Raw genomic sequence first — 18649 nt, 5'->3', positions numbered from 1 at the left:
CCTTGTGCTCTCCCTCAAACCCTCCCTATTTCCCCCCTCTTTTTCTACCCCACCTCTCTCTCTCTCTCTCTCCCCATCGTTGTTTCCCTTCCTCCCTCTCTTTCCCTCCCTATCTCTCTCCCTCCCTCTCTTTCTCTCTATCCCTCTCCTCTTTGCTCTCTCTCCCTTCTAACTCTCACCCCTCTCCCTCCCTCTCTCTCGCTCTTAGCCCCCCTTATCCTCTCTTTCTCTCACGTGCCCTCACTCTCTCGCTCTCAGCCCCCCTTATCCTCTCTCTCTCTCATGCCCTCCCTCTCTCTCTCTCTTTCTCTCACACACACTCTCTCTCCCCCACCTTTAGCTCCCTCTCCCTGTGCTTATCTCTCTTTCCCTCCTACTCTCTATCTCTCTCTCCCAAACCTTATACTCACTTTCTCTCTCCCCTTATCACTCTCACCCTCCCTCTCTCTTCCCCTCTCACTCTCTGCCCCACTTCCCCTCTCCCTCTCTCTTTCTCTCTCCTGCCCCCCACCTTTCTTTCCCTTACACTTTCCCTCTCCTTCTCTCTCTCTCTTTCTCCACTTAACTCTATCTCTCTCTCTCTCCCCACTTAACTTTCTCTCTATCTCTCTCTCTGTCTCTCTCCCTCCTTTTCCTCCCTCTCTCCCTTATTATCCCTCTCCCTCTCCCTTCCTCCTCCTCCATCTCTTCCTCCCTCTCTCTCTTTCTCCACTTAACTCTATCTCTCTCTCCCCACTAAACTCTCTCTCTCTCTCTCTCTCTCTCTCTCCTTTTCCCTCCCTCCCTCTCCTCCTTTTTCCCTACCTCCCTCCTTCCCTTTCCCACCCTCTCTTCTACTTTCCCTCCCTCTCCTCCTTTTTCCATACCTCCCTCCTTCCCTTTCCCACCCTCTCTTCTACTCTCCCTCCCTCTCCCTCTTTCTCTCACTCTCTTTCCCCCTCTGTCCCTCTTTTCCAAACTCTCTCTATCTCTATCCCTCCTATCCTTTCTCCTTCCTCCCATTAATCTCTCTATCTCCTACCTTCTCTTCCTCTCTCTCTCTCCCTCCCTTTCCCTCTTTCTATCACTCTCTCTCCCACTCTCTCCCTACCTCCCCCTTTTCCACGCTCTCTCTATCTCTCTCCCTTTGACCCTCTCTCTCCCCTCCCTCTACTATCTCTCTCTCTCCCTCCTCCGCCTCTCTCTCCAGCGACCCCTTCTCCCTCCCTTCCTATTTTTCTCTTTTCTCCTATCTCTTTGTCTCTCCCTCCTCCTCCCTCTCTCCCATTCACCATTCTTCCCTCTCCCTCTCTCTCCATCCCAACTCCCTCCCTCTATCTCCCTATCTATCTCTTTCTATATGTCCCTCCTTTATATGTCTCTCTACACCCTCGCTCTCTCTCTCCTCTCCTTCCCACTCTCCCCCCTCTCTCATTCTCTATCCTTACCCCCTCCTTTTACATGTTAATTACATGCTAAAAAAAATTGTATCAATAAAAAAAACACATATACAAGAGAAACAATATAAATATAGACATATATTAAAAACTACAATTCATCATTATTCAAATATATATATAGATAAACTTTTAATTGGTCGTCAACTAAAATCAATTTATTTAGATTAATAATAACACACCTACAATATCAGATACATATTAAATTAAAATAACAATAATTATAATTAAAAAAAAAAAAAAAAAAAAAAAATTCATGTTCGAAAATAAATTAAAAAAACTTTTAATTTTTTATAATAAAATAAAATAATTACTAACATTGAAAAATTATATATATAAAAGATAGTTATTTGAAAATCAAGATTCAAAAAAGAAATAAATAATCTAACCAAAACAATTTAAGCACATTAAAAAATAAATTAAGCAAATGATGAATGTAATAAAAGTTATGTCAAATAGTTATATAGTCTCTTATTTTAAGACATTACTTATTTTTAAACATCACGATCACTAACAGCGACTGAAACCAAATTAATAAGAAAGTGTGAGATCTATCTATCAATTGCAGCGATTACCATAAACGATTGTGTGTAGGAAAGAGATGTTTTAGATAAATTAAATTTGCATTTGAAAAATATCGTTTAATTGGTGGTTTAGATTGGTTACTTGGCTACTAATTTCATTCTGTCATGTCATCTTTTTTTTTCTTTGCAGACTAAAATCTCTTCACTTGTAGTGAAAAATGATGAAAATCTTCTTGCCAATCGAAAAACTATTAGTGAAACCGAGCTGAAAGGGGCAATGGATGGGGATTTGAGAGAGTTGCCTCATAGATATTCTTCTTTGCATGTTTAACATTACGAAGGTTTTCTGCTAAAACCGTTACATTCCAACTGTTTCATTACTAGTATCCGATTAGGAAATCATCAGCGAAATTGTTCTCATTACAGTTATATTTAGATGTTACTACTCATGAAATTAATTTTGTACATGATTCCGTCTTTATCTCCACCTTTCTATTTTGTGGAGGTTCTCCAGATAAGCATCTTCATATGTTGTAAAGCTTTTGCAAATAAGTATTTTTCACAAATACTTGATTCTCAAATTTTATAAATTAATATCCTACTTATCCATTCTCTCATAATGATACTTACATTTGTGATAACGTTCCACAATGGGTAATATGTTCACTTTTTTAAATTAAACTTTGAGTTGTTCTCTTATAATATTGTTTAAGATATTATAATTCATGGAGAAATCATCACTTTGTTTAATTTTGTGTGTTTAGGAATTAATTTAATTATGATCTCCATCCATTCCCAATCCTACAATTTTAACAAGAAATAAAATATATAGATATGCATGGGTATAATGAAATTTTCCAAACAGCTCTATTTAGCCTCTGCCTAAAATCAAGGTTCAAATATTTTATAAAATTGTGCCACAATTGTAATAAACAAATTTTTTAATAATTGTTTCCTTCTTATAAAATAATTTTAATTTTACAATATTTTATTAATTACAATTATTTGTCATAAATTTTCTATATTTTAACATTTAAAAAATAAAACAATTTATTTTAATGATGTTGTACTTTTTAAACTTCATTTTGTAAATACTCCACCTATTATCATCTACCCCTTCAGATGTTGTGGAGCTTCTTGAGAAAAGTATTCTTCACGTGAAACCCTAATTTTTAGAGTTTGAAAATTAATATGCTTAGTATCAATTCTCTTACAATGATACTTACATTCGTGATAATGTCAGACAATGGTGACATTTTTTAGTTGTTCTCTCTTGGAATATTGTTTAAGATATTATAATTCAAGGAGAAGTCATTACTGAGAAAAAAATATTTAATTTTATGTGTTTAGACATTAATTTAATTGTGATAATTTTGATACAAGTAAAATTAGTTGAAGAATATACTCAAAAAATGCTTTAAAATGTTAAATTACCACTTTAAATTCAATACTACACAACTATATATGAGAATATGTTTCAGATTTTAAATCAATAAAAATTATTTAAACCATCTTTTAATATAAAATATACATATTTTAAAGAAAAATTTATGAGGTTCCTTTATCATAATATCTTTAATAAAAACTAATAATTAATCCAGCTTAGACACATCTTAACTTTTGATCTACCAAGGGACGAGAGGGATCAAATCTCTTTTCACTCTAAAAGAGGTTTGTACCTCAAGAGATTTGATCCCTCTGGGTGCTTGGTAGATCCAAAGTCTTTTCACTCTAAAAGAGGTTTGTACCTGAAGAGATTTGATCCCTATGGGTGCTTGGTAGATCCAAAGTTAAGATGAATTTAAATGCTTGGTAGATTCAAAATTAAAATGAATCTAGGCTAGTGTAATTTATAAAGAAAAATACATATTAAATTAGAATAACGGTTAAATTATAGTTTTAAAAAAGAAAACATATTCCAAAAATAAATTAAAAGAATTTTATTTTTTTTATAATAGAATAAAATAACTGCTAGCACTGAAAAAATCATAATAAACAATAATTATTTGAAAATAAAGATTCAAAAACAAAGTTGAGACTCTATGCAAAAATAAATAATCTAACCAAAACAACATAAGCACAATTTAATAAAAAATAAATAAAATAATGATAAATGCAACAAAAGTTATGTCAAATAGATGCATCTCCTCATATTTTAAAAGATTACTTAATTGAAATTGGGCCTAGTCGATGACTAGTCACTACTAAAACCAAATTAATAAAAAAGTGTGAGATCTATCAAACCAATCATGAAAGGTTAAACTACTACAATAATCCTAAACAATATATTTTGAAGATATAAATGTATACCAAACATTGAAATGAGCATAACTTATTGCAAGAATTATCCACATAAATGATGGTTTGTAGCAGCAGCATTAAATTAGGAATCATAAAAAGCTAAACATTATGCCCTACACAGATTGTAAATATACATATTGCAAGAACTATGAATAGAGAATGAACATAGAGAGCTCCATGTGAGTAGGAAATTGTAGGAAGGGCACCGATTAGCAACACCATGGAGACTCTTAACAATAAACTTTAGCAAACATGAGAAAGACATTGTACACTAAACTAAAAAACCCTAGTAAAGTGTTGTACATTAAACTAAATATAATAAACCTAGGTAAGGCATTGTACACTAAAATAAATACAGTAAACCCTAGTAAAGCATTTTATGCCTGAAAAGACTGTAAATAAAGAGATGAATTCCTACACTAAGAATATTGCTAGCAATAAACTCCATGTGGAGATGCATTCAACATATGTTATTTTTACTCCTAAATCAACCCGAGCTGAATCCATGGAGGTAGGACATGTACATGGAAGGAGAAGGGAGAAGGCGAGAGACATTTAATTTTGCAATACACACAAAATGAGAGAGGAGGATTAATAATCAAGGAGTTGTGGTCGATAAAATGATACCAGGTTCAGCTTATATAACACAGCATGCACCAAAAATGGTGAGGAAACCTTTCAAACTCACTCCTAAATTTTATTTGATACTTTGTTAGATGTCAATGGGCTCCTTAATGGATGTTTTTCTCAGTAATGGTATGTATTGCATTTTAAGCTACTTTTAATTTCATATTCTCTTTGTTAAAGATTTAGCTCAACATTTTTAAATTTTAAATCTTCTCTGCTCTACTCTATCTTTGCTTTTAAAATTTCATAGCTTTTTAAAATTCATATTTTTTTTGGTGTGGTCTACCCTAGTATGTTAGCAGTTATTTGAAATCCCATTTTGGACCTGCCTACCACATTCACAACAACATACCAGAAATGGAAAAAAAAACATTGATGCCAATGCAAGGAATGAAGAATTTGACATCATTTATTGTTGGTCAAAACCTCAACAAATTAATGTAAATCCTTTCTTTAGGTATGCATGCATCTCTCTTGTCATGTTAACTCACCTCTTTCTGCATTTCCAATTTTTTTGTCCCTCTTTTGTTCCATGTGTTACTAAAATCAAATCTAAGAATGAGTTTCTTAGATTATCAAAGGGACTTTCTCCATTTCCAATACATGTTGTATATGCCAAGCATGGTATCATTTTATCAATCCCATCTCTTCTATTATTAAACCTTCTTTGTCAATTTATATATATGTTGACAGTGATTATGATTATAGTCAGTTTGGTATAGTGGAGGATTTCTTTTGAGAGGGGGACTCTTGTGCAAATATTGCTCTCCTCCACTGGCTATAACTTCTCCACTATCTTATAGCCCCATTGCATCTCGGGGGTCCACGAGGAAGAAGAGTGCCCAAGGATTAGGCTAGGAGGTAAACTGATGAGTCATTAACATTTGGTCATAACACATCAACATTCACACATGTACATGGATGACGGCAAGGGAGTGCAAACAGCAGCCAATCCGAGAACTGAAACTCCACTCCTTAGTGAATGGTACATTGTGTATTAATAATTTTTGTTATATGATTAATGATGTATTTATAATGACCGGAATGTAATGTGAATGTCACGATGATTGAATTTTAGAATATGACTATTGATGTATGTACCTCAAATTTATGTGTTTTCAATATTGATGAAATTTTATAGTGGTCATGGCTAACAAATGACCAGCTGATTATAATGTTTATTTACTTATTATTATAGTATTGTAACTTAAATAGTAATCTCTCCCTATACCTAGTAACCTTATTTCTACTCTGATTAGTAAAAAAAAATGGCATCAGAGGGTGTCCCCACACTTGGTATCAAAGTCATAAATCTAGGACCTATGGACCCATAAAAAATCATTTTCATTAGTGACGTGATGCTCTCAATAAACTGTTGTTATACTACATATATTGAACTAATATTTTATATCTAATTTAAATAATATACATTATTGTTGTAAATCACAATCAATCATAAGAAACTATCACAAGTGAAATCCCTATAAGAAAGGTCAAACAATTAAATTATTTTATTTACATCATTAAATATTCTCAAAATTTATTAATCCAAACCTCTTTTATTTACATTATGAAATATTCTCAAAATTTATTAATCCAAATAAATTTCAACTAAGGAAAAACAAATGATCAACATAAAGATACCATACACAAATTTCAATATCATTGGTGATTGTGCAACTTTGCACCCAACATCAATTTGCACTACATTTTTGGCCTTCACCTTTTTCCTTCTTACAAATCCTATATGTGCCTTAGCTTTGGCTTCCACTCAAGATCGATTCAAAGTGGAGATGTGAGAATTATTTATGCATCTTCTAATCTTCATATATATATATATATATATATATATATATATATATATATATATATATATATATATAGAGCATAAGAAAAAGTTTATTTCAATAAATTTAAATATGAAATTTTGATAGGGTCATTGCTCTAATTAACCTTATTATTGTACTTTTTCAGTAGATCATACTTCCAATGCTACTTTCTCTTGAGCCTGAGATATAAAAGATTGTTTCCCACCTTTCACTAGGTTATTGGCTAAGACATCCTTAACCCTCCCTTCCTCTAATAAAGAGGAGGTTTTATGTGTTTCAATTTATACTTTTGCCCATATTTAGGTGAGTCATTTTGGTTAGCAGGGTCAATATGCCTTGGAAATGAAATAGGGACTCCATTCACCCCCTAGGGAACTCTGAAGGAGAGACTCCTATGACAAACTTATGGAGGAAACTTAGGGGCATAAGTTGAAGGTTCATTGCATCGTGAGTCTCCTTACATGGAGAATCATCATCAAGACCATATAACAAGAGTTTCTAAGGAGATGCCTACATATTCACCGTCATTCCTTTATATCCAATCACCAAAACAAGTAAAGGAGCTAATTCTTCCAAACACATATCTTTATCTTGAGTTGACTTCAAAATATTAGTCAACTCCCTGTGATTGGCATTCTAGTTATCTTCAAATTCTTCAATAATATCTTTAGGTTCTAGTCCCTCCAGAGACTTTCTAAAGCTTTTATCATTGTGATATTCAAGTAAATTTTTTCAATACCAACCTCCATAGGATAAATTCTCTTTGTCAATTAAGGACCCGTTAAAATGTTGGAAGTAGGTGAATTTATACCCTAACTTTTTATTGAAAGTAAATGAGAACTCTTTAGCTATATGACTTAGTTAATGGCATATAAACATATTAAGGGGACACCATGACAATCAAGCTTGAAGATAACCATAGGTGGGCCCTTCTAAATCACCATTCCCAATACTAATCCATCTCCAAAATAAATTCCAACCATAATCTGAGTGACTAACGTAATGTTAGTCTTAATAAAATTCATGTAGATTTCACCATCAATGAATGTCATCAATTGTTTCAAATTGTGCATTGAGGAGAGAGGCCAACTTTTTAAACTGAGAAGCATCTATTTCCATAATGAAAAAAGAAGACAATTCCTTTTCTACATTCCCCCTTTGAAAGAAAGGTGAAGGCCAACCATCATCTTGCAATAAAAAAGATCTTTTGGAACATAGCCTAATAATGTTCCCAAACCTTACCAATTAAGGACTTAATGTTGGCTTCATTAAAAATTAATTTAATGAAGCATCCTACTATTGTATGTTATATTATATTAATAACCATATTGAGCTTAATATCACTGCAAGGACTAACCTTGTATAGGTACCTTTTAGTTTTATGCATTTTCTTGTCTTCTTCCTAATATTTGGGCCTCATAAGTCCTCAACAAGGTGTTCAATTACAATAATATGTTGATATATTTCATTAGCTAAGTCCTTCAATCCATACTTCATCACATATGGAGGGGACACATAGGGACATAAGTAAAATGTTGAAGCCTAAATATGTTATGAAACCAGCTCAAGAAAAGATAGAAAAGATAGATCAACGCCTTAGAATTCAGCCTCTTCGAGGGGGCAACCTCCTTTACATTACATAAATGAAAAATTCTTTGATGATTCAAATGACAAAACCTCCTTTCTATATATAGGAGTCTAAGGAGTCACAATATAATCCAGCCGACCTAACAATAATAATATAAAGACACAAAAATAACAATAGAGGGATTCTATGGGGCACAGTAATAATAATATGGGGGCAATAGGGGCACAACAATATTAATAAGGGGTATAACTACAATAGTAATGGGGTAATCACTAGTATTATAGGGACCCAACATGCCCCTCTCCTTCAAAAAAGTGTTGTCCTCAACGCTTGAGTAGTTCTGGATACTTCTGCATAAACTTCTCATCCTCCCATGTGGAATCTTCAGCGAATAAGTTCTTCCACTTGATAAGATACTCTGAAATTGATCGATTTCGTAGCTGTCGAGTTCTTGTTTCTGTGACTGCTTCCGATTCCAATATAATTTTTCCTTCCTCGTCAAGTTCTAGCAATATTATTTGAACTGGGAGCTTGTCGCCTATAACCTTCTTTAAACATGAAATATGGAAAACTGGGTGCAATCGAGAAGCTACAGGAAGCTCCAATTTGTATGCCATAGTACCAATCTTTTGCAACACCTTGTACAGACCATAATACTTTGGTGATAATTTATTATCCTTCTTAGCTTGCTTGAGGGACATTTGCTTATATGGTTGTAGCCATAGGAATACCCAATCACCTACATCAAAACTTCTTTCACTGCGATGTTGATCTGCCTGTTGTTTCATTCTATTCTGTGCCAACACGAGGTTATCCTTTAGGAGTTGGAGGACTTGTTGTTGATGTTCGATGTGATGTTCCACTGCCTGAACCTTAGAATTTTCTCTTAAATATGATGTGATGGATGGTGGTTGATACCCATAAAGTGCCATAAATGGGGTCATTTTTGTTGCTGTATGGAAGGAAGTGTTATACCACCATTCAGCCAGAGGCAACCATTTGACCCATTATGTCTGTTTATCAGATACAAAGCAACGAAGATATCCTTCCAAACATTTGTTCACTATCTCAATTTGCCCATCAAATTGAGGATGATAAGATGAGCTATGAGCTAACAGAGTACCAAGACAAGAAAATAATTATGTCCAAAAATTTCCGTGAAAATGTGATCTATGTCACTTACAATAATCTTTGGGTTTCCATGTAGCTTTTGAATTGTTTCCATAAATGCAGCAGAAATTGTACTGGCTTTAAATGGATGTGATAATGCACAAAAGTGTGCATACTTGGTAATTCTGTCAACTACCACCATGATGACACTCTTTCCCTCAGACTTGGGTAAACCTGTGATAAAATCCATTGAAACCTCCTCCCAACGTTGGCTTGGAATGGATAAAGGTTGTAATAGACCTGGTGTCTTAATTGTTTCAACTTTATTTTGTTGGCAAACCAAACATTCCACCACAAACTTTTGAATATTTGATTTAAGGCCATCCCAAAAAAATTCCTTCTTAACCCTGTGGTAAGTTTTTAAAAATCCTGAGTGCCCTCCTAAGGGAGAAGTGTGCAATTCCATAAGAATCTTTTGTTTTAGCTGGGAATTCTTACAGAGGTATAAGCGATCTTTGTACCATAACGAATCATTTTGCCAGCTAAATGTATCAGACGTACTGGAATCTTGTTGTAACTTTCGAATAAGCGCCCACACTTCTTCGTCATTCTTTCATTCCTCCTTTGCTTTGTTTATCCAATCTGGTTGGATAATAGAAATGGCGCACAACAATGCTTCCACATCCTCATCCTTTCTTGAGAGTGCATCTGCCACCACATTTTGCTTCCCTTTTTTGTAGATGATTTCAAAGTCATAACCCAACATCTTTGTGACCCACTTTTGTTGCTCTTAAGAGGATAATATTTGTTCTAAAAAGTATTTAAGGCTATCATGATCCGTTTTTACCTTGAAGTGTCTTCCCATTAGGTAGGGTCGCCATTTCTTAAGTGCATGGAGTATTGCCAACATTTCCTTCTCATAAATAGCTTTTCTTAAAAACTCTCCCTTGATTGGACGACTTTCAAAAGCAATGGGTCTTTCATCTTGCATTAGAACAGCACCAATTCCATTTCCTGAAGCATCACATTCCACAATAAAGGTTTTTGTGAAGTCCGGTGTAGCTAAGACCGGTGCTTGGCACATTGCCTCTTTAAGATGTTCAAAGGCCTTTGTTGCTTCCGGAGTCCATGAAAATGCATCTTTCTTCAATAATGTTGTTAGAGGTGCTGCTATTCTCCCATAATTCTTAACAAACTTGCGATAATACCCTGTCAACCCAAGAAATCCTTGCAGATGCTTTATGGATGTGGAGATTTTCCATTCCTTAATGGCTTTAATTTTGCTAGGGTCTACCTTAACTCCTTCATGAGATACAATATGACCCAGATATTCCACCTCCTGGACTCCAAAGAAACATTTGGATCTTTTTGCATATAATTGTTTCTCCTCCAATAGTTGTAGCACCCTGTCAACATGTTCAACATGATCCTTCCAAGACTTGTTGTAGATTTGTATATCATCAAAAAATACTAACACAAATTTTCTAAGGAATGGTTTGAAAATTTAATTCATCAAACCTTGAAATGTTGAAGGTGCATTGGTAAGGCCAAAAGGCATGACCAAAAATTCATAATGACCTTCATGAGTTCTAAATGTTTTCGGAATGTCTTCAGTCTTCATTCTGCTTTGATGATATCCTGAACGAAGATCCAACTTGGTGAAGTAAATTGATCCATGCAATTCATCGAGTAATTCATCAATAACAGGAATGGGGAACTTATCTTTAATAGTGAGCTTGTTGAGCTCCCTATAATCCGGACACATGCGCCATGATCCATCCTTCTTGTGCACCAATACTACTGGAGCAGAGAAAGAACTTTGACTCGATTGAATTATACCAGCCTCTAGCATTTCTGCAACCATACGTTCAATTTCACTCTTTTGGACATAGGGATATCTGTACGGCCTGATGTTTGGAGGAACACTTCCTGGAATCAAATGAATAGCATGATCATGATCACGCATAGGTGGGAGACCTTTGGGAGTCTCAAATACCTTGGAATGATTGTCCAGGACTTTTTGGAGATCTGGAGAAATAGATGATTCCGATGTGGAAACATCTAGCGAACATAATTGTGCAATTACACCTCTTTTCTCCTTTTTTAGAAGCTTTGTCATACCATTAGAGCTGATTATCTTTCCCAGTTTCCTTGCAATACCCCTTAATTCAACTTCCTTTCCTTCCATAGAAAATTTGATGAAAAGTTCTTGAAAATTAAAAGCTATTGTACCCAAGGATTGTAGCCATTGGACTCCTAGTACAACATTAGCACCTCCCATTGGAATGGAAAGCATTGAGCTAGTCAATACATATTCTCCCATGGATAGTTTGATATTATGGCACTTTCCATAGAAATTTATTGTTCCTCCATTTGCAATCATCACTTGACACTCTGGTGTTGGATATAGGAAGCAATTCAATTCTTTTGCTACCTTACAATGAATAAAATTGTGGGTGCTTCTTGAATCAATCAACACTATTACCTTTTTCTTCTTGATTTGTCCTTCTATCTTGATGGTTTGAGAAGTGGTAATTCCTGCCAATGCATTACAAGAAATGGTCGGATTTATTTGTTCTTCATCTAGGCTTTGTTCCTGGAGTATATCCTCTTCTTTTGACCTTTCTTGCTCCTTTTCTTCTTCCTCTTCACAATCTATGTAGAATAATTTCTTCTCAGCACACTTATGACCTTTAGTGTATTTGCTATCACAACTGTAACAAAGCCCTTTTGCTCTTTTTTCTTCCAATTTTTGTGGTGTCAACCTTATAGGTTGTGGAAGACTAGGGGCAACAACACTTCTATCTTTATAGTTGTGAGTGGTATGCTTCCTGGTTGCCATAATTTTGCTTTCCATTTTTCTTGCTAACCTGAATGCCTTCTCTAATGAATTAGGTTCCCAAAGGCGAACATCATGTTGGATATTATCCTTTAAAGACCCTATGAACACATCAATCCTATGCTCCTCTAGAATATCTTTTACCCTTATGTTCAATTTTTGGAACTCCTCAATGTGCTCCATTATTGAACCCTTTTGTTTGAGACTTATCAATTGGTTAAAAAAAGTGTTGTTTTTTGTATCCTCATAATGTGCTATCAATTCTTCCGTAAAAATTGCCCAAGTGATAAATTGTTTACGAGAGAAAAGCCATTGATACCATACAAACTGATTTGGTTCCAAATATAAAGTTGTCATACGTACCTTTTGTGTGTTTTGCACATTATTGAGATCGAAGAATTGCTCCATCTGTAATATCCATGTAGCGGGATCCTTGCCATCAAACTTCCTCATATCGATTTTTGGAATATGGTGGGTCTTCGATCCAACATTAGAGTCTATGGAATCATGATTAACATTTCTTTTGTTGTCATCATGAGTTTCCTTTACTACCCTTTCACCATTAGTGACCATTTCTTGTAGCAACTTATTCATATCTATCTTCAATTCGTCCATGTTTGTCTTCAAATCTATCTTCAAATCGTCCATCTTAGCTTCTACGCCTTTCTTTAAACCATCCATATTAGCTTCTACATCTTTCTTTAAACCATCCATCTTAGATTATGTTCCTTTTTGTGCAAGTGACAATTGTTGCACTTGGTCTCGTAATTTTGATATATCATGTTGCATTTCTTCCTCTTCTTCATGGGTCATGCTAGAGCTTTCAGGTTGCCTACTAGGTGTTTTCATTTTCTTTCCTCGGGGCATCAATTACCAATAATAATGCTTTACTATGCCCTTTTAATTCCTTCAAACTAATTTTTCAAACCAATCTTATGCAAAAAAATTTAAAAAATACACACCTTTTTTCACTTTGTAGGAGCCTGATATTGAATCTGATGTATCTCTGTAATTTCAGATCATCCAGTTTTGAATTTGTGATTTGCAGTAACCCTCTGTGTCCTCTTTCCAATGCCACAAGTCTGACCCAAATTGGATTCTCCAAGGAAGAGTTATGTGAAATCTCCCACAGTGACTTGATTATAGACTAGTTCAATAGAGCAAACTTGTACGACGTGCCACGAGTCACTGTTTCGACCTTTGGATCTGAAAAATGCATACAAGAAACTACAGTCTATCCTCTTTCTGTACCTTCTTACGAAATTTCAATCTGATCCCCAGAGAGAAAGTTACAATGATTTTCCCCAAGTCACCTGTTTGGAATGTAATTCAGGAGTCTGCAAAAATACCAACTTCCTTAGATCATATCTCCACAAATATAGCGCGAAAAGCTCTGAAATTTGGACCAGAGGTTCGGCACGATTTCTTCTCAAATGGGTTTTTTTTGCAACTTCTGAAACATCGCAGAAAAAAAAAGCTATAGCGAAAATTCCACGATGACCTGTTTGGAGCAGCGAAACCCTAGATCCAAAGCTCTGATACCAAATGTTATGAAACTAGCTCAAGAAAAGATAGAAAAGATAGATCAACGCCTTAGAATTCAGCCTCTTCGAGGGGGAAACCTCCTTTACATTACATAAATGAACAATTCTTTAATGATTCAAATGACAAAACCTCCCTTTTTATATATAGGAGTCTAAGGAGTCACAATATAATCCAGCCGACCTAACAATAATAATATAAAGCCACAAAAATAACAATATATGGATTCTATGGGGCACAGTAATAACAATATGGGGGCAATAGGGGCACAACAATATTAATAAGGGGTATAACTATAATAGTAATGGGGTAATCACTAGTATTATAGGGACCCAACAAAATATTAATGAGGGCTTCTACTTGGAATCCAATTCCCTTAACTGAATCATTTCTCAACCCTTCTCAAGAATTTTATCCTTTTTCTTGGAATCCCCTAGGCTTAGAAGGATGGATTGTGTTTTGCTTTGATCCAAAACAGCCTCCTTTAATGTAGACAATGTTTTTACAATAACATTACCAGGTGATCTCTCCTTACACTACCCATTCAGTGGAGGATATGGATGAAAATATAGACAAACATTTCCTACATAGCCTTATGTTTTCGTTACGACAAACACCCTCCAAAAATTTTTATAACTTGAATTTTGGAGCCTACAATGGATCTTGTGATCATTCCTTCCATAATCATTTTATGGTCAGTTGATAAGTGTCAAAGTCACTTGTTCACACATGCTTATTCTACAACAAGTTCGTGAGCGCACTCTTTTATGCAAGCTTGAACAGGAAAAGCACAAGTCCTTCAAGGCAATTCCTATGCAATGTTCCACCTGTGTCAAAAGTTAGTGCACACTTTCATCAATAGTCCCTCACTTTTTGTTGCAATTTTCATAAGTGACGTGATGCTCTCATTAAAATATTGTTATAATACATATATTGAACTAATATTTGATATCTAATTTAAATAATATACATTATTGTTGTAAATCACAATCAATCATCAGAAACTATCACAAGTGAAATCCCTATAAAAAAAGGTCAAACAATTAATTTATTAATCCAAACCTCTTTTATTTACATTATGAAATATTCTCAAAATTTATTAATTCAAATAATTTTCAACTAGGGAAAGACAAATGGTCGGCATAAAGATACCATACACAAATTTCAATATCATTGTTGATTGTGCAACTTTGCACCAAGCATCAATTTTCAATTGAAAACAATATCGGTACTACATTTTTGGCCGTCACCCTTTTCCTTCTTACAAATCTTATCTTTGCATTGGCTTTGGCTTCCACTCGAGATCGATTCAAAGTGGAGAAGTGAGAATTATTTATGCATCTGTTAATCTTCATCTATATAGCTCTTTTCTATGTATTCATGGGCTTACTCTAGTTTATTGTATCTAGGGATTTGTGGTGCATAAAGTGTTTTACTCGCAATCACTAAGTTTATCAACCTAAAGTGTTTTACTCAATCACTAAGTTTAATTACGTCCATAGGTATCCTCTATTTTGAAATGGTTTCTAAAATTTCTATCTTTTATAATAATAAAATGTATATTTGATTTAAATTTCATAATTTGAGAATATTTTTAAAAATATACACAATTTTTGTGAGTTGTATTTGGGACTTTTACTCTATTTTCCCATTATAAATTAAATAGCACTTTATTATTTTAATCACTCGTAACAATTTTTATCACCCATTTAATTTATATAACTAAGTTAATTATTATGAGTAATCCTATTTTATCATCCACCAAGCTCCCAACTGTCACACTCCTCTACAATTTCTTGATTGTGCTACATTCTCTTTGTCTTCACCCTTAATTTGATGTTCATAACCCTTGCATTATGCGCGTTTACATTCCTGCTAAGGAATAATGTTTATAGTACTCTTATTCCTAATTTTTTTGTTCAAATACATAGCATTATGTTGTTTGATTGTGCTACATTCTCTTTGTCTTCACCCTTAATTTGATGTTCATAACCCATTATGCACGTTTACATTCTTGCTAAGGAATAATGTTTATATTACTCTTATTCCTAGTTTTTTTTGTTCAAATAAATAGCATTTTGTTGTTGTCAACCCTGGTTTATTTCCACAATGCTTGAAATACCTAATTTATCTCTGCGAAATAATGTATTTTGCAGTAACATTTATAATTGGTTGAATTGATGTTTAAATTTTATTTTAATAACCATTAATTATTTGTCACGTTTTATTCCAAAAATATTTGTTTTCAAATTATGAGATATCACTTATTTATTTGACATCACATTTTGTTTGCAACATCTATTTGGTTAATTTTTATTTTACAAAAATAATTTATTTGGTTAATTTTTATTTAAAAAAATATTTATATTTTCAAAGCAAGTTAAATGAAGTGAAGAGATATATCACTTTTTTATTCAGCATTAGTTTTCTTTCTTAGTTTATTTATCCATTAACAATTATAACATTTATAATATATACAAATTAATTATTTCAAATATTTATTTTATTTTATTTCAACTTTTTAATTTATCATTTAAAATATAAATATTTTATATGAAAAAAATAAATGATTGGTAAATTTTTAATATATTTTATCTGTAAATTTTGTTATATTAACTTCTTCTTCTTTTTCAGAATGTAATATGTATAAACAAATCATAATACTAAAATCTTATTCCATGGACTTACTGAGTCTAATTTACAAAAATTTTGTTATATTAACTTCTTCTTCTTTTTCAGAATGTAATATTTATAAAAAAATTATAATACTAAAATCTTATTCCATGGACTTACTGAGTCTAATTTACAAAAATTTCATGGTCATTTCAATTTTCAGTGTAACATACTTTGATCCATATATTTTATTAATATATTTTTATCTATATATTATATTTTATTAATATATTTTCATCTATATGTACAAAATATAAAATGTCATTTTCTCATAACCACAGCCTCCCTTGAATGTGTCATGTCTATTCTTGATCAATATTAATTCATCAGATGCAATGTTAGTAATATATACATCACAACCTGATCGCGCTGCTTACTGAAGGAGCTGCGCAGCCCTAGCCAGCAAACGCAGCAATAAGCATGCAGCTGCCTCTCAGCGGCCTCCTGCTACTGGGGACTGAGCACCATGGACGCATTAGAGGATGGAGAGCCTCTCTCAGATCAACAGCAAGAAAATGAAGGAACAACAAAAGCTTTCGCCTCTCTCATTTCTACAATGGGCCCGGCAAAGAACAGACCATCAGTCACCAAGTTTGTTAAAAGATTGGAAGACATTCTTGAAATCTCACTCCCTCCTGCCCTTCCCCGTAGAGCAGCACTTTCTTTGGCGGAGCGTGGATTAGTGGGGCAGTTCATTATGTTATGGCCATCGCCCAAAACTGTGAAAAAATTGATAGAAAGGAACTGGATGGCGTCAATAGATGAGAAAATCTCAATTAGGTTTTGTGGAAGAGGTTACTACACCTTTCACTTTGAAACCAAGGAGGATCAAGATCTGATATTTAGGAATGGACCTTATTTTATGGATACAAGGGGATTGTATCTAAATAGATGGACGCCGGATTTCGATCCAGAAATGGATGTACCCAATGTCGTCCCCGTTTGGGTTAGACTGCCACACCTTCCCCTTCACTATTGGGGGGGTGATTCGGTCAAAGCCATAGGAAATGTGGTTGGGAAATATATAGACAAGTGTGAGCCAAAGGAAAATATGTATGCATGCGCCAAAATCTGTGTAGAAGTGGATCTTGGGAAAGGGCTACCAGAAGCCATCAAAATCAAAGTGGACCAGTGGACGCACATACAATAGCTAGATTATGAACAAATCCCCTTCAAATGCAAGGTATGTCACGAATATGGTCATTTTTCAAATAGATGTACAAAAAAAAATGAAAATGAAAATGAAAAGAGTGAAGATTCGGAAAATAAATGGGAACAGGTTAAAAGAAAGAAGACAGTCCACAAACAACCAAATCTATCTTCCTCGCAGCCCTCCACATCCTCTGATCTCCACCCTCCATCACCAAAAGAAGATAATAATCCTCTTGCTAGCCTTAATCCTTTTGAGCCTCTGGATCCTTTATCCCCCCATCCCCTGGACCAAGATCCAGATCCCCACAAGATACCCCCAACCCCCTTGCATCCCCTCTAATATCAAACACCCATACCCCTCCCTCCCCTCAGTAGACAGAATCCTAACCAGAAAGCAATCAAAGGAAGCACCCCCAAATGTAGAATATCAAAAAAAAGCAGGAAGAAAGACAAACAAAGAACTCAGGGATGAAGCAGCAGCAAAGGAAATGGCATTAGGAACGCAACAACCTATGGAAACCTTCTTAGGAAGGAGTACAGGAAACAATGAAAAAAGCCAGCAAAGAGGGAAAGGAGCCATGCACCACCCAACAAGCAAATAATGATAGTGGTCTCCTGGAATTGTAGAGGAATGGGATCATCCGTCAAAGAAAATGCCACAAGAGACATTCTGGCAAAAGAAAACCCAGACATCCTTATGATTCAGGAGACAAAAACAAATAGCCAAGAAACTGAAAATATCAAAAAAAAATTCAGAAATTATGAAGGGGAAGCAATACAGGCAACAAAGAGTGTCAGGAGGTATTTGCACAATATGGAAAAAAGAAACCTAGGAATTAATAAAATACAAAAAAGATCAGCACTAGATCCAAACGGATCTAATGCACATCAGTACAAAAGAGAAGTATAGTGTCATAAATATATATGCCCCAAACCACTACAAGGAAAAAGAGCAATGCTGGGCCACCATAAAAGAAGCACTAAAAGAAATGCAAGCTGGGAAAATAATACTAGGAGGAGATTTAAAT

Source organism: Pinus tabuliformis, chromosome 9 (genome assembly GCF_031772625.1).
Source record: "Pinus tabuliformis cultivar Carrire ecotype Pingquan chromosome 9, CPIR1, whole genome shotgun sequence".
NCBI classification, from domain to species: Eukaryota; Viridiplantae; Streptophyta; class Pinopsida; order Pinales; family Pinaceae; genus Pinus; species Pinus tabuliformis.
This window is presented reverse-complemented; position numbering follows the sequence as displayed.